General features: G+C 45.0%; 1 protein-coding gene across 1 annotated transcript in view; it reads right to left on the bottom strand.

Moving 5' to 3' along the window:
- PRICKLE2 (prickle planar cell polarity protein 2) overlaps nucleotides 1–26,286 on the bottom strand; it is a 104,409-nt gene that overhangs the window by 57,309 nt on the left and 20,814 nt on the right. The window lies entirely within an intron of this gene.

Raw genomic sequence — 26,286 nt, 5'->3', positions numbered from 1 at the left:
AGCACTGAAGAAAGCCAGCAGCTCCCAGTGTGTAACACCAGATCAAAAATCAATAAGGTAAATATCAGGATGCCAATAAAACCAGTATTTATCAGAATACCTAATGATACTGTTGACATATCTGGGTCAGGACTGTATCGCATATGGAGAAGGTTTATAGAAACGGTTAGTATGTAGCTCCTGAAGTTACACCAAGTTTCACAAAGTTAACTACTGAATCATAAAGCGTTGCTGGCAAACATTCTGGCTGGTTGACACATACAGTTTTCCTTTTTTTGCAGCCTGGTGCAGACATCAGCTGTACAGACACGGCTCCCTTTGCTGCACACAAACCTAGATGCTTGACCACGGTGTTCACTTCCCAGCGCTCGGGTTAAGGTGGGGGTTGATGGCAGCAGCTCAGAAACTGCAGAGCAACACGGCGGGCAGCTGCCTACTGCAGGCAGCGACCTAGAAACCCTGCCTTCATCTGCAAACAACGGCTGGCCAGGATAAAGCCTCTCGTGCAAATGTGTATTTCTGCACTCGGTTACAGATGTGCAACCCTGGAGCAGCTCCAGAATGTGGGCTGGCGTTTGGGCGAGCTTAGAAAGTGCACACAGATCTACCTCCAAGCAAGGGGGCTTGAGCCAGCGGTATGTGCTCCAGGTGTCCTGGTGGGCAGACGGCAGGATCCAGATGTGGACAAGCTGCTCTGGCCTCTGCAGAAGCCAGCAATTCAATGAGGGCTATTCATGGAGGAGCAAGCAGGGCTTCCAGGAACACAGAGGAAGCATTTCCGAGGGGTATTCCCATTGTAAGTCCAATAAGCCCTTTTACGTTTTAACACACTCCCCCTTACCTCCCAATTGCAAGCTTTAAATATAGAAATAATCAAAATGTTTATTAAAAGAAGAATTTATTTTGAACTTGACAGTGTTGTTCCAAGAACCATCCCACTCTGGAATGGGCCTTTGAGAGCTGGGGCAGACTTGGGGAGGGCTGAGCCTGACTCTCCGGGAACAAAAGCAGCTTACAAACCAGGTTTGCCACGTGAGAGCCTAATTAGAGACCAAGGCCCACACAGCAAACAGACAGACTACAGAGGAAATTGGAGTCTAATTTACATGAAGAACGATTACTTACTGCAACCAATTAGTGTCAAGCTGACTGACAGACTACCCAAAATACATTCTCCCCACCCTTCTCTGCAAGTCTGAGCTTTCCTTGCAGCTCTATTTGACCTGGGTTGTTCGGTAGGTTAGCAGTAGCACCTCACTGCTAGTCATTGGATGGCAAACGAAGACCTTCTGAGCTTCCCTATAGCAAACACAGAGTTAGAGCCACCCATGCGCCACCTGGCACAAGCCTCAGTCGAGCCAGAGATTGCAAGAGTGGAAAGAAGCATCATGTACTTTTCTCCTCCTGGTCATAAATCCTTAAATGACAGCCTAAGGGTCCCAACAAGAAATTAATCATTTATGAGAGGTGTTCTCTCTTTCCCAGACATGCATTCTGCTTGGAGGCTTTCACCCCCAGTTTGGAATTACATAGGAGTCCTGGAGGTAAGGGTTGTGTCCATCTAGCCACCGCCTTTGCAAAGTGCTCAGGCTGCAAATTTTGGGTCCTGACTCACATTGCTGGCCTCCTCCAAAAACTGGTGAACTGACTTTAAGAACTCCTGAAGCGCGCACATGGAACCAACCAAATGCCATTGATCTTCCTTTTATTGTTAAAGAAGAAATGATTCATTCTATCACCATTCTCCCTGTCTCAGGAACACGCTCCTTATTAACAGGACTGTCTTAATTGCTATCCTTTGCTCCAAACCCTGGAATGCACGTGCATTTTGAATGCACAAATGACAACAGAATTTCAATGCAACTTGCTTTATAAACTTCTAAGGACAGTCTCTCTGAGCAGCCTCACTGATTGCTCCTCAGAGACCTCTCATGTATGCATATTCAGACACAAAGGGACTGCATTTTGGATATTTAAGACCAGGCAATCAACCCTTCCTTTGAGAAGCACTAATATAAAGCATACTTAAAGACTTTATGAGTCTTCTGTACTGATGAGATAAACTATTCTTTTAATCTCTGCAGGCTACGTGGATATATGGCATTAAAAAAACCAACAAAAACAAAAACAAAACAAAAAACAAACAAACAAACAAAAACAAAAACAAACAAAAAACCCAAACAAACAAAAAAACCCAACTTATTGTAAAAATAAAACTTGGAGGAAATGCTTTGTGACGTATTTAGTAGCTGTTTGGTAATATCTGGAGACAGCCAGGGCCTCAGGTGGTGTAAAGCATCAGCAGGGATCCTCTGATCTCAGTTCACTTCAAGTCAGTGGTGCTAACCCAATTAACACCGCAGCAGCTCGCTCAAGAGAGGTAAAGCAGGACCACCTCACCTGGGTGTCCTTCAGGTACAGCCACCACGAAGGCTGCAAATCCTGCCCCCTGGCTTGAAATTAAAAGCCCCCATTAATTACCGAGTGGATGCAATGAAAATGTACATGTGCTCACACTCCTCAGAATTAGCCTGTTAATCTGGCGTTTATACTCCTGGAGTTTATCTCTCCCACTTCCCCTTCTCCCCCCGGAACTGACTCGCTGCCACTTTATCTGCAGCTCTTAGGACAACACACTCCTCTTCATCTCTAAACTCCCCTCCAGTCTATACCCGGAACCAGCTCTTCAGAGAGAGGCCTCCACCATCTATAATTCCCATTAATTCCTCTTATGATTAACAGGTCAGCTCACACCACCCTGATGACAGTGGGCTTCGGAAGTGCAACTCTGTCAAAATTATCTGTGCATAAAAGACAATCATTATAGCAGCAAATGCCTCACTGGGACTTTTATCAGCTGCGTGCTTGCTGCTTGCTTTTGGGCTGCTAATGACTTTATAGAGAGCAGGGAAGGCTTCAGCCTCATTGCACTGCCCTGTGGTGTCTGCAGGCAGAGGAACCTCTCCTCTGTGGTGGGAGAGATGTTGATTATAAAGCAGTAAAGGCAATTGCTCCTGGAGGGGGGTAGGAACAGGCAGGAGCACGGGGGGGAATTAGATGAACTTGCTTCTGAGTGTATCCCATTAGTGCTGGGGGCAATTACGCATACTGATCAAGTAGGTGGGCTTCCCAGAGTCCCCCCTGAAATTACTGGTCGGGGAGGGAAGGTGAGAAAAAGAAATAAAAAGGAGAAAAAAATGGAGAAAAATAAAAATAACCCTCAACAATGGCAGCAGACATCATCCCATCTGCCTGGGAGCAGGGCATGGAGGAGCAGCCTCCTTCCCGCTGGCATCCTGGTGCTGCTGGTCACTCAGGGGAGACCCACAGAGATAAAAGGCAGTAAGACCAGTTGTAAAATACTTGTAAAAATGCTAATGGTCTCAGGTCCTTTGAAGCCATCTTGAGTGCTGCTAAATCACTTCTTTTATTTGCTTTCTGGCTGGGATTTGCTTAGGTTCGAGCTCACTGTGTTTATGCTGATACACTGCACATCCTGGTACGCAGGTCAAAGCCGGCATGGACCCACAAGCCAACCCATGCCACAGACATCACTGCCAAGCTCTGCAGCCCATCCTTGCCCTTTTCTTTCCAGATTTTTCACTAGTTGCACAGGAAGAAGAAATCAAGTTAACACCATCTTCCTTTGAATATTCACTAACGGGAGCTATTGTAATAATAAAAACCAGAAGGAAAGGCAAGAACTTTAGTTGTCAGCATCATGCATCCTTATAGTCCTGACCCTGAAACTCCTGACCAAGGTGACACATTATTAAGAAATATCCATATTAATCCCAACTGTAAAGCACTATCTTCAGCCAATTAAACTGCCTGAGCATGAGTGCTCCTGAAGACCTTTGTACTCTATTTTTCCTTTCTTTTCTTTTTTTTTTTTTGTTGTTGTTTTTTTTTTTTTTTGTTTTTGTTTTTGTTTTTGTTTTTTTGTTTTTTAATGCCCTCTTAGGGAAAGGAATAGCTTCTGCAGAGATGAACCGCCCAGATCCTTCCAGCCTTGCCGTATGTGTGTATAAAATGTTCTTGGCGGCTTTCAAACACTGCACATTAATCTGCGCAATGGAGCCTGTCTCCTTCAGCGTTCGGATGATTTCTCTTCGAGGCGGGTAAGAGAGAGCTGTTCCACTTGGCATCACATCCCCTCCCTGCCCCCTTCCAAGCTTTTTTTTTATTATTTTTTTATTGCCAGAATAGCTCACAAGCTATCACCCCAGGCATATGTGAACCTGGACAAGAATATACCGCTGTAGGAGCCTGCAGATATATGAGACAGCCAGGATGCTCAGAAACAGAACTGGAAGATTAAGATTTTAATGCATCAAATTATGAAAAATACCACCACTCCCTTCCTGCAGCTTAGGACATATCCCTTATTTCTCCCTCAGCCACTTCTTTGCCTGTGGCTGAACCTGGAGTGATGGAAACTGTTTCTTGAATTAAGGGCTGCTGGAAGTGAAACTCCAGAGAGGTCTATGGGTGGCGATTACTGCAATTTGTTTCCCAAGCAATGTGAGCCCCACCATCCCACCTCGACGAGCCCCACACACCAATAAATCAGAGCATCCCCACCATGCAAAGGGCTGTCCGGTACAAAGCCAGACATTTTTACACACACTCTGAACTACCCACATGCCACTGAGGCCCAGACTGGTGAATCATTATGTTGCTTCAAGTCATCATTAAACATGAAAATGTTCTGTAGTTGCAGTCAACAGGCTTCCCTAAGGTGGAAACTTCAGCTGCAGCTTTGTCTGTAGCCTTGGGAGCACCCTGGGCAGAGGACAGATGCTCACTGCTGGACTGAGTGGTCCCTTGCCATGAGTCATGGTGGACATTTCCCTTCCTCACCCCACTTTCATCACCTCAGGCACTGCGCTCCATAGAAACACCCAGAGCTTGGGGATTGGAGCAGGAGCAGAGTGAAGAGGGACTGCAGACCTCCTCCACACCTGGTACCAGAAACTGCTTCATCACACCTGGCTTCAGTGTGAAAGGGATGAGCACCTTTCACCTCCACCATGGATGGAGCTTCTCAGGAGGGTGGGTAGATGGATGGGTAGGATAAAAGCTGTCTAACGGTGTAGGAGCACCCAAAATCTGCCACTTACTGGAAACTCAGCCAGGTATCTCAGGCTTCTGCAGCACACCTCATGTTTTGGGAGCCACAACGGGAATGCTGGGCACTTTCCCTTATTTCCAAGCATCCAAAAATCGCTGGTTCCTGGCATTTCTACAACAATTAAGCACACAGTTCTCAACACTGAAAGCCCATAAGACAAAAATCCATACAGAGACTGCTCCCACAAACCAGCTGATACATGCCAGCATCTGTAATCTTGGTACTATCACATCTGCACAACAAATGAGTCCATTTTACCAGGGCACGGTTTTCCTACAACTAAAATGGAAACAAAAATTGGCTTGCGAAGATGAACGATGCCTGTGATAGCTTTTTGCTGCAGTTGATTAAATACAGCACACAACAAAACCATTTTTTCCCCCTTGAACAATAAATTCGATAGTCTAAAATTAAGCCCAGCAGGGTAAGTAAGATCCTATGTTGACTTCAAAAGATACCGTGATTTTTTTTGAGAGCCTGGCTGCACTGTATACACACTTCACAAAATCACCGGAGTACCTCTGGCACCAAATATAAACACAGGGGAAGTTAAAAATCATGTAATGTTTTTATCTCGATATAGCCTATACTACAGAGTACAGCCATGGTTTGCCATTTCATGATAAACCAAATTCTTTGCTTTTAATAATTTTAGTGTGTAACTGTGGATGCGAATGTACGATAGCATCATAAAAAGAAAATGGGAAGAAAAAGACCAATCAAAGAAGTACACTAACCTGAACCACCCGCTCCCCAGCCAAAGGGTATTTGTAGATACCAGAATTACCATTTCTCGTCAAGACAACGGATCCATTTCATGAAAATATAAGAAGCCCTAGAGAAATTCTGATTGATCATTATTAAATGGACAGGCCTCGTACATTTTTTTTCCAGGAAAATGACTGAAGCTTGGCTTTAGCATAATCCTGAAGATTATTTACGTCTTCTGCAGGTTTTTTTCCACTGCTGCTGAATAATCAGGGCTCCTCAGAAAACCATTGCCAGAGAAACATAAATCCTCCTTTTTTTTTTTCTTTTTTTTAACTCCTTTCCTCTCTCTTTCACCTGTTTTTATACATTGTTCCTTGCACAGGAGCAGTAAGGAGGCCAAAAATACTCGTGGCAAGCAGGCATGAGAGAAACCCGGTGAGCCCCGCACCGCAGCACTGCCTGCACAACTGTGAGGCTGCCGGGGCAAATCTCTTGTCTCTGCTGATGTGGGAGCTTGAGTTGCCTTTCAAACACCTTTTTTTGTTTGTTTGTTTCGAGAGAAAGGATGAACAGAGGGAAAAATTGTGGGTCCTCAGAAGTCAATAGGAGAAGGAGGCTCCTCTCCTCTTCAGGAAAGGGCTCCAAAACACTGCAGGTTCCTTCAGTACTGGGATGTTTTGGGGAGGGAATTGCACAGGGGTGCTTCAAGACAAGTACTTTGTGTTCTGCTTCAACACCTCTACAGTTCCAGTCACCCAAACTCCCTTCCTCTCCTGCTTTTGCCCTATCCACTACAAATGGCTGCACACAGGGAATGAAAACAATTAAACACTCTTAAGCAAGAAAGGCTGCTATTGGCATGGTAATGAGGTCATTATGCTCCTTAAAGTGCTATCTAAAAATAAAATTACATCCAGGTATACAGATATCCTGGTTGCACCATCTTAATGCAAATTCTCTAACAGCCTGGTTTGGTCTTGTTGTTTCAAAGCAAACCTGGCCCCATCAGGACAACAACAAGGGCTTGGCTGATCTGCAGGGTCCCAAATTTCAGCTTCCCTCAGGTCAAGGGGAAGCGAAGAGACCTGGAACTCTGCATGGCCAAGGGTCACCTCCAAACACACAGGGCACAGCCAGGCTGAGGGACCTCTGCTCCACAACCAGATGCCACCACAGGTCAGGACCAACCTCTTGTCACACTTCTATGACATACTCCCTGTCATCATTGCGAGGACAGACCCTGCCAAGGTCTAGCCTGGGCGGGATCCCATCTGGTGAGCAGTGTTGGTTTGAATTACACAGCAGCCTGTGCTGCAGAAGGCTCATTTGCAGTAATTAGAAGCATCGTGTGGGCACATGGGAGGACTTCAAAGGACACCGGTAGCCTTGACAGCACAAGTCTCTCTTTTAGTGGTCAAGCAGCAAAATCTCCCCTGTGCCCTTGAGCATCTCTTAATAAAACAAAACTACACAGAATTCTTTTGGAGAAGAACCAGACAGGTCACTGCAAAGCCCACTCCAGGGAATGTTAAAGGTTATATTTTTTATATATCTTTTAACACTTGCAGTTCACATATGCACAGATGTTCCCCACCCAGATGCACAGCCATACACACTGCTTTGCTTCTGCTGGTCTCCCAAACCGAATACAAACAAGGGTTCATGTATATTGAAATCTGTAGGATGCTTAACATTTACTTGGCTTTTGTGTAAACACTTACGTGAATTACACGAGTTTCAGCCAAGAGGCTCGTCACCCCCGCTGTGCCCAGCCATATAATTCATTACAATTAAAAGCAGGGAGCGAGGCAATCAGGATTGCTGGTATAGATTTGCTCTTCCAAATGGTTTCCAATTTGTCTTTGCAGCAGCTCAGCCTCTCCAGGAGAAACCCCACCGGCATTTCCCCCGTGCTCATGGGGATGATGCTCCTGCACCCCAGGGCAGCCCGTGCCCACGAGCTTTGCTGGCTGATGTGCACCCACCCTGCTGAGAAACCCACAGCAAGAAACTGGTATTACCCAAGCACAGCCAAGCCATGGGCAGCGGAGGGGACAGGTGGACCCAGGACATGTAGGTGTCTCAGCCACAGCCTTATCACACCAAATGCTACATCCTCCAGTAATGCCACCAAGCCGGGATATTTTGGGTTGCATGTTTGCTGGTACCATCAAGGTGAGCCCAGCACTCCCTGCAACCCACCTTGCAGGCAGGTGAGTGCTGCCCTCGGTGAAAGTTTTATATATACAGAGCATCACACCCTGACAAAAACACTTTAATAGTAATAATGAGAGAACCTCGCACGTAAGCACCCCAAACTGTAGGGTAGTGTCTATTCAAACTAAAGGAGGGGAGATTCAGGCCAGACACGAGGAAGAAATTTTTTACAATGAAGGTGGTGAAACACTGGCCCAGGTTGTCCAGAGAGGTGGTGGATGAACCATCCCTGGAGACATACCAGGCCAGGCTGGACGGGGCTCTGAGCAACCTGAGCTGGGTGAAGATGGCCCTGCTCATTGGACTGGGTGAGCTTTGAAGGTCCCTTCCAACCCAAAGTATCCTAAGATTCCCCAAGTCTCTGCCTTTCTCACTCAGTATTCATAATATGCTAATCTATTAAACTATCCTACGGAAAGTGCTGCAGCTTACAGTGCTGCAGACAAGCAGTGTTATCATTTGGTATTTCTTCCTTTGTTATTACAGTGAATCTTCCTACATCTCTGAAAATAATCCAATTATTGCTTACCACTGGTAAGGTCACTGTTGCTTTGAACAGAGATTTGGATAATACTCTGATTACTCTTAAGCAAATATTGCTGGGACTTGGGCAGAAATTTCAGAGAGATTGAAAATCCATTTTACTGGAAAACACAGATGGAAAAATATTCACACTCTAGAGGATATAAACGACAAAAAAAGGTATCATTCCTCTGCCTTATTAGAAAAATATTGGTTTCTCTGAAATCAACAGCATATATATATTCAGCTATTAAAACAATATATAATTTCACATATCATATAACCTTCAAAATATGGCAATCATCGAGTCTTTATTAAATGTTCTCATATAGGCTCCAAAAGGTATTGAACTACTTAAGTGCAATATATGGAAAACAACAGAAGGCTTGTATCACTTGTGGAAATAAAAGAGCTCCCAGAGAAAAACAGATATCAAAGATCAATCTGTAATAAGGCAAAGGGAGTTAACGTCCCTTACAGCAGCCTGAGAGATAATTTTTCTGCATTGAGCCAACTAGATAACAGCAAAATCACATAAAATACAGATGATACCAAGAAAAGGTGTCTATCATATTTCTTTTGGTGCAATTAATCATGGGTTCTTTACTGTCAGACCATCTTTAGGTAATGGTAAAAAAAGGGAAAAAAATACCCAACCTTTCCCCCCTCTTTAAAGAGAATTAATCATATTGTCACCAAAAGATGGTTTTTCTGACATCACTTTTCTTGTACTGGCCAACGGATATTAAAAACAAAACACTGCTAGGGCTTGCTGTCCTTCTGCTGAAAAAGTGGAAGGATGCTTAGAATTAACCCCTGAGTGTCCTACCAGCTGGGAACAAGCATGTCTCAGTGATACCACCACAAAATCCACACCGGTATCTCTGGACTGGGGGAAAGATGACAAACTCCAATAGCTCTGGAGGCAGCCAGGGCTGCCTGACCCATGGATGACTTTGGCTTCTCCTCCTCCTCTGCCCTCTGAAAGCATGTCGCTGGCCAAAGAGTTTTCTCCCAACACCCCGACATACATCTCTGCCCCAGGGCTGGGATCTGTACCAGGATGCTGGCTGAACACTCGCTCAGCCTTGGTGGGTTTGGCACAGCGACAGCCCTATGCCCTTTCCCCTCACGCTTTTAGGCTCATGAGGTTTCCAATGCTGCAGGCAGATGACGCCAGGGCAGGATGTCAGAGCTGCTGATATTGTGGTGCTGCACGAGTCACCCCCACTGGGGAGCTGGGACAGCTGGTGACATGCCACCAGGGATGGGGATGGGTGAGCAGACACAGTGCTGCGCCGTCTCTCTCCTAGGAAACCCGCTCTGCCTTCCTCAGACGCACCAAGATCCCAAGGGGATCGGCAAGAGTGGAAATCGCATCAAGAAAACCTATTTAAAGCAATACCCCGCTACCATGCAGCAAAGGCAAAATGTGAGCATGCCTCAGCCCTCCCGATGACTCTGCTCACTGCAGGGAGATGCCTGCGGGAGATGTACAGCACCAACCACACAGCAGCACCATTGCAAAGCCCAACCCTGCCTTTGCCTCCTCTGTTCCCATTTAGGACAAGAAGAGCGAGAGGCTTGGAGAGGAGGGGACCACTGCCGGGCAGCCTCTGCCTAGAAAGGATACCCAGGGGCTAAGGTTGCCCAGGGGATGAGCGAGACCCCGTTCGAGGCTTGTTACCCACTGATGGCTAACAAGGCACTGCAGGATGCCCACACACCTCTCAGCATTGGCCTCACACCTCTCTCCCCCCAGCCAGGAGGCAGTGAGCAGCAGCACGGGGCTTCAGGCACATTTGGCAGCAGGAGGTGATGCTCTCATCCATACACTTAAGATGTTTTCTATCTTGAAACCTAGTCCCGGTGCCTTTCTCTTGTTTGCTTCTTAATGCTTTACTCATTAATGCCTGCAACCCACAGACACCTGCACATTTTAATTGCTTCTGGATTGCCTTGATTAGGCAGCTTCTAGGGAACTTGGACTCTTCTCTCAAGAGGTATCAAAGAGACTGGCCATAATCTATTTGTGCTACACCAGATTGCCAGGCTTTATTTCTTCTTGTATATACACAACAGGTAGGGCTTGGGCTCTGCTTAGACCTTCCTCGAGCATCTCTGGTGCTGTGAAATCAGAGTACAAAGGATACAAAGCACGGTCTAACAGCAACCGCACTCCCACTGGGCTAAAGACTTGTGCCTTGTGTGATTATTCTTACAAAAATATAAATTGCCACCTAGTCCTTTATTTTTTTGATTAATAACTATATTTGCCTTTTTTTTTTTTTTCAGCATGTGATTTTTTGTTCTTTTTTGGGGGGGTAGAAAAAGCAGCAGCCTGAAAAACTGCAAACTGAATATTTAACAAATAAACTCTATTTGTGACTTAGGAAGAACATTTGCTATTTTAAGCATATTAGCTTGTTAGGAAAAATACAGTCAGTTTTGTGCTCTCCATTAATAGTTCTAAAACGCAGCACACAGGAAAGCCCTTGGGACAGGATTTTTAAAACCAACCTGCGAGCTGCAGAATAACCTCCAGGTTAAAAGTGCATTAAGATAATTATACTCAAAACATCCCTGTCACCAGGCAGCGTCTTGTACAGTGAGCAAACTCCTGAAGGTGGGCCAGCACAAAAGGCATCCGCCTTCCCAAATCCACGTCCAGGGATGGGTTTTGCTCACTAGCTCCAGGAACAAGTTATCCTGCCTGCCTCGCTGGGACCAGCACCAGCACAAGGACTCAGGACCCACGGCTGCGGGATGCAGGATGTGGGTGCTGCTGGGGAGCCCAGCACACCAAAATGCACAGGTGGCTCCTAGCAGCATCCCCCTTCCAAAAATGGGTGAAACAGGCTGAGAGCTACAAAGTGATAGATGGATCTGAGATAAGTGAACAGATGTAGGAGGAACAGATGTAGGCGGAGAGGAGAGGGCAAAACGCAGAGCCAGGAGAGGCAGGGCAAACCACAGAGCCAGGTAGCATGCAGTGCCCGTGATTATCCTGGCACAGCACAACCTTGATGCTTGCCTGGTTTTCAAGGAAAACAAAACAAAACAAAACTTCAACTGGCAGACCCCTTTCTAATGAGGTTTCCACAGATTCTGGAGGAGTATCAAAAGTATATTTGTCTTTAATATTGTCAGTTGACAAACAGCACCTGAGAGTGCTGACTGGGCACAACACATCCCAAATAAACTTTAGAATCAGGAGGACTAAGAGAGGATCATTGTTTGCATTTGCACTTCTGCTTTTATAACCAGGACTGCTTAAATGAAAGGAGTCCAGGGAGGCCCGTAGCACAAAGAGAAACCAGTACAGGTGAATTTAATGCAGAAACCCAAGATGGCTCATTAGTGCTGAAGTAAGTGTTGTCACAGAGCTCATGTCTGCACCAAAGCACAAACCTGGTGTAATTGAGTCCAGCTACTTAACTGACAGTGAGTGAGAATTTACCACAGGGCTGTGAGACGAGAGCCCAACACAGACCCTGTTCTGCAGGTACCACAGGGAGGAGACAGTGGCTCTTGGCCACAGATGCGGCCCAGGGTCACACAGCATCACCGTGCAGACCTGACACAGCATGAAACAGCCAGTAAACACTGTGTATGGTGGTTTTTCACAGATCTGGTCAAATAACCAGTTGCAAAGAACAAATGCACATTGAGGTAACACCACTCACACTATCGAGGTTCTCATCAGGGACAACGATTTCATGAATCACTGCTGAAGCCAACTTTAAAATGATACCGATGTTAGGAATCCCAGGCGTCCCATTTGGTGCTCATATAACATATGGCACATGTGAATTTTATAGCTTTTGTATTAATCTACCCAGAATGCCATCACTTTGCAAGATTTCATGAAATATTAAAATTACTGAGGATAATTTATTTTACAACTCTAGGCAAAGGCCCTGGGAATGACGAGAACCTCCCCATTAAGCTCACACAGGTCTGCAACTCACAGATCTAATATCTTGCATCTGTTCACTGAGAGAAAGACACGATGTCATTCAACTTGGTTATTTGATGGATCAGCCTGAATTTGCTTATTAAGGTTTCTACAATCCATTATCACTGCAGGAAACAGAGGGAGGGATGATAGACTAAGCATGCTTATCAATCCATGTGAAGTCCAGAGAGACACTCAAAACAAATCTCTACAGCCACTGCAGGAAAGTGCTGGGCATCTATCGACAGCCCAGCTGTGAATTGCACGGTTGGCCTTTAAAAACACAACAGAAGGCTATGACATATAAGGACAGTATAGAAAAAGACTGAATTTTCATCTCTTATGATAAATATAGTACTGCTAGAAGCTTTTCTAAAGGACTCTGGTCACTTGCGTGCAAAACAGTATTTAAGATATCAGCAGGTGGCCAAAACACTCGTGAATCAACTCACAAATCCAAGCAGTAATGGATGGTATTAGAAAGCAGCCAGGGCCAAGATATTCCCTGCTATAATGATTACTGTACAAGGCAGAGATTTCTGCAATATGTATCAGGAAGATTTGAAGCCAACAGCTGCTGGGAACTTTGAACAACCACAGAATTCAATAGTAAATCTCTGGTGAATGGTTAACACCTTGCAAATCTCTTTTCAAGTGCAGGGAATGGTATAAAACTAGTAGCCTCTTGCAAAACTATGTGCTCACAAGATATAAAGTCAATATTTCCACCAACTAATCACAAAAAAAGAAGGGGTCACACAAGGTCCTTTAGTCCAGCGTCAATGCCCCAAGGGGCAGGACCACTGACCATGTGGGTAATCATGCACGTTTTGGACCTTGGTGATGTCCATGCACATAAGAGGCGGCAGCGGAAGAAATAACTGCAGTGTCACATTGTCATGCACTGGTGTGTGACAACCCGGGTTGTGCTGACATCTGAACAGTTAGTAATTCCTGTACCTTGAACACAGCACACACAAACTCTGAAAAACTTATTATTTTCTTATTTCTTATTGCAAATTGGGCTTATTGAAATCCTCCAAGCCTCGTGAACAAAGTAATCATCTTATTAAATATGAACTGAAGGGAATGGGTGGAGATGAATCTGCTTAAATGAGCATACAATTGGTAGTTACTGAGCATGTAATTATGAAAACTTGAGTCTGTATCTACAGAGATGTTTCCCATTAAAAAACAGCTTGGTAATACCAAATACTCTTGGACTACTTCTCTGCAATGTAAAAAATCATGTGCAACAGTACATTCTACTTCCAAGATGCTATAAACATGAATAGCAGGAAACCCATATTCTGAAAAAGGAGTTTTAAAGTTTGTGTTATTGACCAAATGTCTGCACTGCAACCAAATGCCCAAATAGCACCATTAATGAAACAGCCATCATCTGTCCAACACCAGCCCACAGTCAAAATCATGAATGATAAGGGCAATGATGATAAATGAAGTTGGCTCGACAATGGCCGAGCTCTGAATTACCCTCTGATTCTATTATTTCCAGCTCCTGCAGCACATATGCTAAATACACTGAGAAGATATCGTGGTGACATGTGGAACTGTGCATCGATTTCAAAGGTATGTGGATTCACATAAACAGAGTGTGAGTATGTGCTCGCTCCCGCCGAGACACTCATTTATTCCTCATATGCAATTTTGGGTGGGAATGGCCTCCTCAGCATCGCTGCTTGGTTCATCCGTAATTAACATCTGGATGCCAAAAGAGAACGAAAGCTGACATAAGACCTGAGTCTTCCAAAATTTTGTGAGCTCTCTGAATCCTTGAAAACTAGACATGGAATTAAATAAGATCTCTCTCAACCTGTAGAGGAGAATTTTCATTTTCAGTTTAAACATGTGCTAAATTGTAGAGACACACTGGCCCAGGGTGTTGACCCAACCTCTCAGCCGATGAGGGATGACCCAGGAGATGGCACTGCAGAAACACCAGGAGATCTTGCTTTAACTCTTCTTTTCTGGGAAATGTTCAAGTGGAAACAGTCCTATTAAATTAAGGAGGGCTGGAGAATAACAAAACAGGGGGGGAAAAAAAAAGCAACCAAAAAAGCGCAAGCTTTCATATACCACCAAAACCCGACATGGATGCAGATGGCCATCGCAGCTCAGCTGCCTTCCTCCCACTGGTGTTCCCCTGTGGGACACTCATTGGAAAAACATCCTTTGAGGGATAAATCAAGCCCTTGTTCATCCCATCCCATCCCATCCCAACCTGAGGCCCCACTCTCTCCCCAGGGCAATTCCAGTGCTCAGCTGGCTGGGATGCAAAATTTTAACTGGAACCAAAGAATCCTGAATTGGCTTCATGATTTTGTTTCTGGAAACGGCAGAGCAGCTCCGTCCTTCCCTGTTAGACAGCCCCGTGCTCCTCGTGTATGGTTTCATTGAGTCTCCTTGCTTTTACAGGTCCACCAGACATAAGTAACAGCAGGAAATGGACAAACACACCTGGTAAAAGTCATTAAAATACCTGTAACATTCCCTTAAACATTCATTGCTGTGCTTTACTGGACAACACCACATGCTTTCTGCATGCTAAGCTCTCTGGCAAAGGAAATAATTCCGGTCTTTCCATGCTTTAACCCACAGAAAATCCACCTGGATCCACGTGCCACCATGACCATGCTTACAATGCTCCAAAATTATAGTTTTTGTTTTCTTTTCTTTTTCAGAGTTCCTGGTTTAAAGGTTTATTGACCTAAAATCAAAGTTTCAGCCATGACCTTCACGGTGCAAGAGCTCTCAAACCCACATTATGCACCAGTGAGGTGTGATTATCTGTTGGTATAACTGAGACGCGAGCAGACGTGATCCCTGCTAACACCTTGGGGAGATGCGAGGCTGCAGCTGGGGGACAGTTTGCTTTCAAGTAGCTGTGGGTGGCGAAATGGTCACAAAGCGATGGCAGGTAGGGAGACAGGCAGACACCTCCCCGGCTCATCCCCAGCCACGCTTCAGTGCCGAGGACTTAGGGACAGACTCCATCGTCCATACACACGCTTTGGGTTTGCAATCTAACCAAATGCCTCAGCAGACTCTGTTTTCACCCATGTTCTTAAAACCACGACTGAAAGAGCACTTCAGCTTATTCTGAGCAGATTTGCCTTTCCGGTATTAGATGGAATGTCAACACAGGTCTTTGAGATACGTTTTCTCCTCAAAAAAAATTAACCCTAGTACTTTGGGCAACTTACATTTCAATTAACAATAGTACCACTCTATGAATAAACCCATTGTCACATACTGAAACCCAAAGTTACCTACAAGAGGGGTTTCAGCAAGTGAGGAAAACAAAGCCTCACCCGCTGTTAGCAGAAGGATGCTCCATCTTTACCTTCCCAGATGCTCTGGACATTTGGCATCACAACCACAACACAATAATTCAATATACATATTATTTATATATATATAAAATATATATTTTATATATATAAAATTTATATTTCTATCTATATGTATCTATATATAGATAGAGATATATATATAAATGGTCTGCATCTCCAAAGGGACAGGACTGTAGACCACTCATCAACAGCAAAGTTTGTGTGTGCCATTTTCCACACAATTCATGTTTCCAATCTGCCTAGTATAACTGTCTCGGGTGATTAATTACAAGAACTGAAAATCTTCCCAAAAGACTGAAGCTGTACCATTGAATTTGTGAATACCTTGGGCTACATGGAAGGCTGTTGATGTTAATACAGGGAATATGTTTGATGCAAATGAAAAAAGAAAAAAATACTCATTACAGAGTTTCTTGTAATGACAGTGCTCAAATATAACCACAGCAGTCTGCTTTTGATTAGAGTTAGCCAATTAGGTCTGCCGTTATTATTTGTTGTTTCTATGGTTCCTTGGGTGCGCATCACTCTTCTCAGACAACATGGAGAAAGGCTCAAATGCTTCTTCACTGAAGTAACAAATCCTGCTGGATTTCAGTGAGGTTGAGCCCACGTGCCACTTTGCCCTCCTCCCAGCTATGACACAGATTTCTGTATGGGTTTCTCTTCCTTTTTGGAGCAAGAGTGGGGTTCCCTTACACATCCACCCACACAGGGAACTTCCCATGTTCTCCTATCCACTTCAAGCAGAAAACAGTCCTGTTTTTATTATGCCTGGAAAAAAGTCATTCTCACTTTAAGGCGAATCGTTTGGGGTTCATTTAAATCAGTACAGTGCCACGGATGCAAAAAAGAGCCCAGATTAGCAGCTCAAATGAAGCGCATGGTCCCCATCCAGCTGTCTCCAAAGTACATCTTCTACCCTGCTGGCTGGCAGAGACACCTTCAGCCATCACACAGCAACACTTTTCTTCAGACTCCCCATCCTGAGGCTTATTTTGATTTTTTTTTTTTATGAAAACCAAACCAAACCAAACCAAACCCTCCAGCAATCTGTCAGGTCAGAGGGTTAGAAAATGGGAGTCCAACTTTAATTAGCCGATGGTGGTTAACGGCCCCATAAGTATGTTGCATGCCCAGATTTGCGACCTCAGTTCCCTGGCATGCACTTTCATTTGGCTGCAAGAGATGACACCAACCACACAAAAGCGGCTGCACAGCTACAGGGTCAGTTTGTGCAGTATTAACAAAGCAATATAGATGATAAAAAAATACAGCCGGTGCCTGGATATACTGTATGCTTGGGGGAATGGGACTCATATTAAACAGCAAAACAGTAATCTATTGTGCAGGATGCACATATGAAAGAAAGGTTTCCAGATGGGACCAAAGCACTTGTAAACAGAGATTGTGTAAAGCTCTCTTTTTAAATAAAATAGAATAATAATAGTATATACACATATAGTATATACAAAGTACACATATATATTGCTTGCATTTTTTCCAATGACAGTTTATAACAGTTGCCCTTTAATTTGGGACTCTTTTGTACCTGGATTTCTTTTTTAATGTTAGGGTACAAAATGTACTTTCTACCTTAGAAGAGGAGAATTTAAATGAGAATTGCCACACCTTGCTTTTGCCCCATCGAATTCTTCTCCCAGCTCTGGATGGTTGGGATGGATTGCAAGACTGGAGATCAGACAGCAAAAATACACGTAAAGTTGTTTTAATTTTTATAGTACTTCCATGTGCAGTACATAAAACCCTTTTCAGAGTAAACAAACTGACTGCAGAGCTGGAGGGGGTGATAATCAGGATACACAGATCTCAATAAATACATCAAACCATAAAACTGTCAGACTTGGCTCTTTCCTTTGCTATTTGAAAGGTACTGAACAATGCTTGAAATTAATAAAAATATCATTTAGAAAGGCCATATAGTAACAAGGCCAGTAATAATTCATGTGAGCAAAGCATCCCAGTAGAAACTGGCACTTGTGTGTTGGAGGAACTGATCTTGAGAGAAAAATGCTGTTCTCCACCCCTCTGTAAATGTTATTAAAAACTTGTTTAGTTGCCATTGACATATTGTTCCTAAAGCTGTTGAAAAATTTCCCGTTTGCCAATGATTTAATGAAATGTTCACCCTGGGTCGAAATTCCCTCCAGAAGCTCCCTTGGGTTCCCATGGGCAGGTCACTGAGTCCCTCTGGCTCTTCCAGTCCCTGGACACCGGACCAGAGGTGGAGGGGAACCAGGACACTCAACAGACAGAAAACTATTTGACTTATTATTACAACTCCAGGATTTGACTTCTACTCCATTTCTCACATCCATTTGCCAAATCCAGCTATTTGTTTATCTGTTTCATTTAAACATTATTTTCCTCTTTGATATAAACAGTTTATCGCTGAAGAGCTACTCTACACCAAACGAGGGCTGTAAGCAATATTCCACCCTCTTACTTATGTAAATACCGTTTATTAATGGCAGGCACAAAGTGCAATGCCTGAACTGAGGCCCTTGAAGCTTTGCACTCACGCTTTGGCAGAAAATTTGAGAAATGTGGGAAGGTTTGATGGGGTATAAATCAGAAGGAACCCCACATTGCTACCAGGGAGCTGCCAGAGCTCTGGGCACCTCACCACGTCAGCCAGGGCTCGCTGTGCACCAAAACCACCCAAAAATGCAAAGCCATTTTCTGTAAGTCCCAACCCATTCTAAAAAGGCACATTTTTCTGAGTGGAAACGTCAGATTGTGGTAAAGTCAGGACAGCTTTTTGCTTTGTGCCACCATTTTACCCCAAAGTCAGATGGAGCCTTGCAAGAGGAGTCAACTGAAATTACAGCTAAAATATTATGGCAACTGACTTGTACCGCAGATCAGCTGCTGAGGTGATGAAAAGGAATGTTTCCCAGTAAAATGGTATTTCCTGGATGACTGACCAGGCAACTGACAGAAGTTTGGTACCAAAAAAATAAAAACCCATGGGAAAAATTATTTCAAATCCTGTTTAATTCCCATTTGTATCACTAATGACTCCAAACTCTTTCACTATTCATCTGTGTTCCTACTTCTGTTTATCAAACATTTCAATAAAGAGCTTGTTTTGTGTGTGTTTTTCCTGTTTATTTCTACTTCCTATCTACAGATTTCAGACTTCAGCTCTGAACGTTGGCTCCACTTTGCTTCTTTTCATCTTCCATGCAAGCAGCCTTGGAGCAGATGGAAATAGGGGAACCTCTCCTCCACCTGTCCCTGGGCAGAGCCTGAAGTAGGGTGCAACTCTCTGCATAAACACCCTGTCAGTCACTTCGTTACAGAGGCTGGGTGCAAGCTAATTAACTGGGTGTATCTGTTCCTCTGTACTGTATTTCTTCAATGCAGATTCCCCAGAAAGGCTGGCTGCCTCGCAGTTACAACATTTAGATGTTATAAGTTCATGATCCAGAATCAGTAAATATGATGCAATTATAAAAATAAGTTGATGTGGCAAATCAACTTAAAGGGTCCTTGAGAGAAAAAGCACTTCTAAATAAAATGCCTCATAAAAATGCACGTAATAGCATCCTGCCTACAGCACAGCCAACAACCCGGGATCACATTTTCTTTCACACTGGACATCTCATTCTGCCTCTCCCATCACAACTGTGTATCAGGGCTTCACAGCCCAGGACCTGCTCCCTCTTCCCAAACCGCTTTGGCAAGACCAGACCCGGCACCCAGCAGCACACAGCCATTAGGAAGATGGACAGGATGGGTCTTCTGTCATGCTTCTTACTGTTTCCCAGGGTTTACTTTTGATTATACTGTTACGTTAATTCTCCTAAAACCCTACAGTAATCGCTCTTAATCCAGCTGCTAGGATCCCAGCATTTGTTACCTTGCCATTTACTCTAAGGTGTGAAGCTGCTTTATCCCACTGGAGTCACAGACAGATGAATTTCTAATTGCAGAACCATTCCCAGGTTCCTTGTTTCTACTTGCAAACCAATTTCCTCATGGGAGACAAAAAAAACCTTTGCACAAAACCCCTGCACTTTCACACAGTCAGCACATTTTATTGGCTCTCCTGGCAGCTCACAAAAGCACTGACCACCAGGTTTACTGCCTGCCTGCCAGACTAGACAAGAGAGGACAGGTCTGTTTGTCAGTGGCTTCTTCCTTTTTTGGAGGTCTCAAGAAATTTGGGTGGGCAAATCTCTACTCTCATCAGAGGGTTTCTATGAATCACAGTGTCTCACTCACAGTTTGAGGTCACCAAGACCTGTTTTTGGTTGCAAGACCATCACATCAGGATGCTCTGCCCTACATCTCCAACAGCGGGTGCAGAGGCTGAAGGAAGGGCATCTACACCTAAGGAGAAAGCCCAGCTGTGAACCAGGCACCATACAATCATGTGGCCAGGGTGATATCCCTGCCCTTCAGACCTCACAATCCTCTTTAGGAGAGAACAGGTTTATCATATTTGGTTGCGAAGCATAACCCAAGAAAGCAAAAGCAGCTAGAAGCGCTCCTCCCTTTCACTTGTACCAGCATCATCTAGCATTGCCCTGTGAGCACCATGAGGAGCCTGACCTCGCTGGAGCCAAGATTACACCCTCCTTGCCCACAATTCACCCCCAGGAAGAGCTGGCAGAGTGAGTGCAGGGAGACACACTGCTACCAGAGTACCTGCACAGCCATGTCAGTTGGGTTGAAATGTGACGCCTGGGGGTGTCCAGGGGCAGATGTTGCAGCAAAGCAGAATGTCCAGGGTCTCCTGGTGGAGAATTGCCCCTGTTGCCTCTCCCCAGGCTCCTCACCCACCTCAGCCCCTGGTGCTCTCCTCCTCCTCTTCATACCAAGGACTGGGGACATCTCTCTCCTGGCTCCCAAAGTGATGAAACAAACTGGCTGAGCATTTGGGCAGAGAGCTAACCCAGCGTTCATGCCAATGTGTGCCAGATACCATGGCAACTGGTGCGCTGAGCTAATTATGTCCAGCCACCATGCTTAATAATGAGGCATTATATCACCTCATTAGAAAGCCTTCACCTGGCTCAATCCCTGCTCCCCGTGCTGCCTGCAAAGGGAAGGGATTGCTTCAGCCATCCCTCTGCAGGGCCTTTCCCACCCCATCCTTCCAGCAAAAAGGGCTTTTCAGTGACAGGTACCCCATCAGGCGATGGAGCTGGCTCTGACAAACTCTCCACTGCTCTTCTAGGAATAAAAACAAAACAAAACATGCCACGAGAAAAAGAGAAATGGGCTAACTGGAGGGCTGATGCTTCCCCTTGCATCCAGCATGGCTCCTTTGCCCCGCTCCATCTTCTGCTTTGGGTATCTCAGCAAAGCATCCCAGACTCTGCCCCAGCTGCCAGCCACTGGTACCTGTGCAAGACGCTGCTCAGTCAACCTGGCCAGCACCATTGCTGCGGGTCCCTGTGTGTGGTCCCTGTTTAAGCACCATCTGTCTCGAGTTTAGCACAACAACGCTGCAGCCCCAGCAATTAAAACAGGCTGCTGGAATTAAATCCTGAATAAATGCGAAGTAAAGTAAATGATAAGCAGTGAAGATAAATAGCATGGGGATAGGTCTGAAGCGGGGGTGGGAGTTGGAGGGGCTGGGGCACCAGGGGAGGCAAGGGCACATATCTCAAACTGACCCCAGGTAGAGCCAGTCCCCTCCCTATCCCTTAGACAGGTGACAGTGACATCAGGACATCACTCACTGTCTGTCTTTAATGTAGACTTAGCTGTTCATTGACTGCTGTGTTGCACCTCACTACACCAGTATCACACCAGGGAGAAAGCAGCAGAACGTTACAGGTGGAAATGCAATTTATTGCAGATCCTTGAGTTAGGGGAAAAGCACTGTCAAAATGCAAATCCCTGTCCATTCAATAGCAGAACAAATTGAAAGGCTGAAATAAATGCCAGATCCACAGGGTATCCCGTGCATGTTCTCCTCTCTTCACTGATCACCAACAAGAAAGGAAGCAGCATCACAAGGCAATTTAAAAACAACACAACCACACATGGGCACACCATGAACATGCAGCCCTGGCCTTTGCCATGTAGCAGAAGTGACCAGAGCAAAACAAGATGAAACAATGTCCTCCAAATGTAAATAGGGAGTGGACCATCTGTGACAGGTTGGGAGATGAAATTCCCAGCATTTGATGTGGTTTCCAGAAACCCTTGATAAAATCCAATGTACAGCTGACCACAATTATTTTCTCCTGCTTAAAAAACAAAAACAAACATGCAGAAAAAACAGTTTCCTCCATGGCCCTGTGAAGTCTTGAACAGAAAAGTAAAATATGATTAAAACAAGCAGAGAGTGGCTCAGGCTTACAGAGCCAGAAATAAACAGATTATGTTATGCAGCTATTGCAAAGCATTGGGCAACAGACTGACTTACCATTGCCCCGCCATCGCTCTGCCCCTGCAAAGTCAGTGTCATCTGAAAAATATTAACTGCCATGTGCTAAAAAGCCTGCAGAAGAGCACACTGCAGTCTGTACTGTAGAGCCCTAAGGCTGCTGGCTCCCCGGCTACCCCTCTGTGCTCCCAACCCTCTGCGTGCAAATGTCAAGAAAACTCTGGTATGCTGCTGGTTGCTTCAGCGTGCAAGGACACACATACACACAGGCACACAATAGTTAATATTGCACGAACATTTAAAGCATGGATTTCCCATATACATCAACACCCTGAGCCACTCAGTGCTTGGAAACTTTGTGGTAACAGGAACAATCTCTGCAAGCAACGAGCAGTGGGGAAACAGCATTGGGAAGCAACAAATTTGCCAAAGGACCACAGGACTTATTCCCAGATGGTGTAATTGGAGCAAGCCAGAGATAAACCCGATGGTCTTTACTCAAGTGAGTCTCCTCTGGCAGCTGGCAGGACATCCTGTGCCAGCAGGTGGAAAAAAGCCTAAAGCACCCACCCTAACTGGTATCCTTCCCATTCCAACTCTGTTGTACCAGAGAACAGGGTTGGATGCTCCCAGTGCCCACATTCAGCCCAGCTGAGTGTGACAGCCTGTTTCATACACCGAGCCCTGCAAGTCCTGCCTGCTCTCCCAGTACTACATCTGTCAAGGATTTTAGGAACTGCAGGAGCTCTATAGATGCTCTCAAAGGAGCAGCCCTGCACCATACTCCTGGTGCACCAGCTCACCCCATGGTCTGCCCACCCTATGGGCAGGACAGGACACAGACCCTTGTAGTGCGCACTGATCCCACTGGAGATGTCCCACTGGCTCGAGTGGGAACGGGACCACATCCTAACCCAAGGGATGCAGGTGGAAGCTGCTCAGTGGGGATGGTTTAGATAAACATCATACAAAATAGCCAAATCCTGATTCCTGTGCAGAAATGTATCTGCTTGTATTTACCACCCACATACTATTTTATTAAGACATAATCTCAAACAAGAATTGTTGCCATTGCTGAAGTTTATTTTAACATATGGCTAACTGAGGCTAAGAAAAACATGTAAAATACATTTTAACGTGTTATTCTTGCCTAATGGTTTTTATAATTTTTTTAATACCCAATATATATTTATACATTCCAAACACTGAGGGGGGCGTGTATGTTAAAAAATTATATCAGTCACATGGTGACTGCTCAATGAAAAAAAGTACTGTGGTTCCTTTGTATTAGTCCAAAGCCACTAGCACTGTTCTAATTTTCAATAGGCAAAAGGTAATTTGTGGTTCCATAAATTCTGTTCAAGACATGGTAATTCTTACCTGGTCACAGCTGTCACACACTGATACGCTATACCATAGTGACAGGTTTTTAAAAGCAGAGATGGATGTCTTGTAAAAATCCCAAGGCATGTAAAAGGCAGGTAAAAAAATCTTTCAGTCCAGAAAAAGCCCAGTTGAAGTCCTGGCTGGGTTTAGCTGCTTTTGCTACGGTTCAACAAGGTACTTAAACACACACCTAATATTAAGCACAGAAGTAGGCTCTGCTGCCTTTGATAAACCATTCATGTATGTAACTTTGGGAACATAATTTGCAACACGAACACTGATATCAGGACACCATTAACTGGAAACCACTTGCAGAATGAGCATCCCTGGGGTCTCCAGCTCCCTCATTCCATTTGCACTCAGGCACGGTGTGGGCGCCCATCCTGCTCCTGCAAACAGGAACGCCATTTGCCTCCCTGCTCCCAAATTATTCTTCCAGGCCTTAGAGGAATGTCTGATGGTGCTGAACACCCCACAAAAGCGAAGTGCAACAACACATCACACTGACCACCCTTGGGCTGATGAGGATAGAAAGGCATTTCCAGACGAAAGCAGCCCCCCCTGTCCATGTTGTTCAGGGCCACTCACCCTGTCAGAGGAGCATCCTGAGGAGGGACTGGTGTGTCCCACCCAGTCAGAGGTTTGTCTGTGCCTCCATGGGATGCAGCCCGTGGAGACAGACCACCAAGCAGCCCAAGCTTCCCCAGCTGAAGCAGCTGGGTTGCTGTGGCCCTCCAACCCTTCACAGTTTGGTTTCTCATCCGTACGATGTATCTACTGACCCAACCAGAGGTGGCAAACATAGGATCACAGAATTATTTGGGTTGGAAAAGACCCTTAAGATCATTGAATCCAACTGTAAATCTAAAACAATGGGTCTTGCTCACACAACAAGAACATGCCAGCTGTTCCCAGGTGAAAGACAAGCTCGCAGCTCCTGAGCAGCCATACCCAGGGTTGGAAAAAGCCCTTGTTACAAGCACGGATGAGTTACACCAAAACACCCCCTCAATAGTCCATGCTTTTCATGCTTGGAGGGATACAGCCCTAAATGTATTTATCCTTATGTGAAAGCCCACTCTGCAGAATTTAATTGGATATATTCAAAAATATCAGCTTTGTTTCTTCACCAATAAACCAGAAAGCCACTCTCTCACATGTTTATTTGAAATAGGGATTTAGCAAGTATTAAATGCTCTCCTCTTAGCTACGGTTCCAGGCCAGGATTTAAGTATCTGTGTTACAAGACGAATTTGATTTTTAAACCGCAGTAAGCACATTCTAAAAATGGAATAAAATAATCAATTCCATGTGCAAATCTCTGCCCCTCCAGTAACCCTCCTGACCCAAATACAACTGATGCTCTGACCTGCACAGGATGGTCCCCTCGCAGTCTACTTAAAGAAAAAGAATCCAGAACGCCAAGACAGAAAACCCTCCCCAGTTTTTGCAGCTTTCAGCTGATGTCCCTCAAAGAACACAGCGATGGGGAGGATGAACTCTGAGACCACTTGCAAAGGCCACTGCACACACAGAGCATTGTTTATACAGTATTTACATATTGACTCGCAGCCTGTTTCGATGCAAACCGTAACGCCACTTGACTGCTGTCTGCAAAATGAGCAAATTCCAGCAAATCTGGCAAAACACTTAAGCCACTGCTTAACTTCCAGCCCAGCGGCTGCTCAATGGGACTATTCATGGGCATGCACAGACTTTAGCCCTTCGCACACTGAGAGGTGCTGAGCTCTTTTCCTGGCTGCAATCTGGAGCTCTCAGCAGGAGATATTTTCACCTCTGTCCTCTGGCTTTATCTCCTCTCTTCATGCTGCACATGATGCAACAGCAAACAAGCAAAACAAAACAAAAAGCAAAATCATACAGAATGTGGTGACTTTGATTTGTTTTCAGTGTTAGCCTGAAAGCAGCCATGGTTCAGCACAAGTAATGGGCAGCAAAGCTAATCCCAGCTTGGCTCACCATTACAGACATAGTACTACGAGTATTTTGTATATTCCTGGGAAACCATTTGCATGGAAAACACTCAAGATTAACCCTACGTCGGGTATGGGGTTATCATTTTATGATATGTCTTTTTTATTTCTGTTTTTCTAAGAGAAAAAGAAGAATTATAGCTTTCTACATCCAGTGAATCAAACTCCTTATAATTAGGGCTGCTGGTTTCCATGGTAACAAGGATCCAACTCCATTTTATGTGAAATAAAAAAGAAAAAAAACCCACGTAGCTCCACTCCAGCTGTCGGTGTGGTCTGGGCACTGCAAGCCAGCAAAGGGATGGTGCTGTGGACGTGGTGGAGCTTGGCAGCGCTCAGCAGACCCACTCTGATCCCAGAGCCACCGTGCCAGAGGAGGGATGTGCACTGAAACACCGCATCTCCATCTGGCCAAAATCATGGACATGGGCAAGAGGTAGACAGAGACCTCTCCACCCTTCGTCCTGGTGCCCAAGTCCCCTTGCCCCAAGACATCACCACCACTGCTCTTTCAGCAAGACCAGAATCGCCCACACCCTTCCCCAAGGGTCACAGCCTCCTCTGTGATGACTTCACCTCTAATAACAACTTCCAGGGCCCCATGGACTCCAGAGGAAAATAAA

Source organism: Columba livia, chromosome 10 (genome assembly GCF_036013475.1).
Source record: "Columba livia isolate bColLiv1 breed racing homer chromosome 10, bColLiv1.pat.W.v2, whole genome shotgun sequence".
In the NCBI taxonomy this organism is placed as follows: Eukaryota; Metazoa; Chordata; class Aves; order Columbiformes; family Columbidae; genus Columba; species Columba livia.
The sequence above is the reverse complement of the archived record's forward strand: the minus strand, read 5'-3'. Positions and strand labels throughout refer to the sequence as shown.